Source organism: Schistocerca cancellata, chromosome 10, assembly GCF_023864275.1.
Source record: "Schistocerca cancellata isolate TAMUIC-IGC-003103 chromosome 10, iqSchCanc2.1, whole genome shotgun sequence".
Classification (NCBI taxonomy): Eukaryota; Metazoa; Arthropoda; class Insecta; order Orthoptera; family Acrididae; genus Schistocerca; species Schistocerca cancellata.
The window spans coordinates 16,098,506-16,100,337 of record NC_064635.1 but is presented as its reverse complement, the minus strand read 5'-3'; the positions used below and the strand labels follow the sequence as shown (position 1 = coordinate 16,100,337).

Sequence of the window (1,832 nt, the reverse complement as noted above, 5' to 3'; positions counted from 1 at the left end):
TATTTAGCTGTTGGGAGGTTACATGTGAATGCTATACGTAATTATTCTTATTATCTTTATTGTGGGGAGGTTACAACCTCGTACGCTGCGATACGCTGTTCGAAGGAAAGATTGATGGAACACCTTACCACTCAGTTAATAAGATTACCTAGTTAATGAAATGTTATGTAAACTGAGAAGGGACAAGTCAACACGAAGATAACGAGCTCAACGTAACAAAGCAAAGGCAAGTATGTAATCTACTCTATACTAGGGAAAGACAAAGATCAGGTATACCTAAGAAAGGCGTGGAGTGACAACAGTAGGAAATTTTCAACTATTTTTATATTAAGCCCCTTTCCCCCCCCCCCCCAACAAACCGACAGCATGACCCCCATTGCACCTCCCCCCCTAAACTACCCATAAACTATCTTAAGGCCCCCAACAAACCGACATTGCAGCCCCCCCTCCCTCTCAGGGAACACCCATACCCCCCATACCATGACAAGCCTGTGACAAATACAACTCCGCAAACGTTACTAAGGAGTGTTCGACTTGTCCGATATGACATTTATCAAAGTCGATATTCCACAGCCATCATATGTGTCATACGCACTTGTCAATTTGTTTTTACTCGAAATATTACGGTGTTGTTAAGCTGAAAGCTACATCTAAGATCAGACTTTCTGAAACATTTCTCTATTTGGTGGGACATTTTGCTGTGAAATTTCATTAGAATGATTTTCATTTTCTCTTTATTAGTTGTATTTTCTGGTTGAGTGTGCGATTGCTTGCAGTTCATTTCCCGCTTCTGTAGCATGTTGTAACAGGTTATGACATCATATACATAAAACCCGTTGGCTATTACAATTTGCTTTAAAATACTAAGCCCTTTATGTATTGCACTTTCGGCCAAAGGTAGACGAAAGATGCGGTGAATCGGTGAGGTGGAGCACAACATGAACTGTCACTGTTAGAACACGAAGGTTTTCTGAAAATCGAAAACTTAATTTTGTTGCCATCTTTCTTAATAATAAGGGCAACGTAGTTCATGGAGTTTCCTTCTTCCACTTCCGTAGCAAGATTTATTTTTGGGTGCCTACTGGCTATTGCTCGTGAAAATGCTTTAATCTCACTGATGTCACCCTCTATCAGTCAACATATCGTTTTTAATATGTAGTTTTATCTGTCAGCTGTGGAAAATTAGCAATAAATTTACATTCTAAATCGTTCACAAAAGCATCTGCTAGAGCACCAGCCAGGCTTTTACCCACCCCAAGCCCATCCTTTTGCTAATATATTTTGCCATTGGACTAAACTAAACTCCGCCCGAATGGGCCATGAAGGCCCAGCGCCACCGACCGGCCGCCGTGTCATCCTCAGGCCACAGCCGTCACTGAATGCGGATATGGAGTGGCATGTGGTCAGCAGACCGCTCTCCCTGCCGAATGTCAGTTTCCGAGACCGGAGCCGCCACTTCTCAGTCGAGTAGCTCCTCGGTTTGCCTCACAAGGGCTGAGTGCTCCCCGCTTGCCAACAGCGCTCGGCAGACCGGACGGTCACCCATCCAAGTACGAGCCCAGCCCGACAGCGCTTAACTTCGGTGATCTGACGGGAACCGGTGTTACCATTGCGGCGAGGCCGTTCGCATTTTGTCAGTGAGGGTAAAAAAAATATAATCAAAAAATCCAATTCTGCAGTACTGACCTTGTTGTGGGTTAGCAGAGTAAATTTAATAATTTCAATAGTTCCTTTATTGGGATATTACTGTAGAGGTTTTTTTACATCCAAGGAAGCAGATACCCTTGATTGCGTTTGCAAGCTCAGAAAGGTTTGTAATCCCAAAGTAAGTA

At 43.4% G+C, this 1,832-nt stretch overlaps 1 pseudogene; it reads right to left on the bottom strand.

Moving 5' to 3' along the window:
• Nucleotides 1-1,510: 1,510 nt before the first annotated feature.
• On the bottom strand, nt 1,511-1,628 carry LOC126107167 (5S ribosomal RNA; annotated as a pseudogene).
• Between the last annotated feature and the right edge of the window lie 204 nt (nt 1,629-1,832).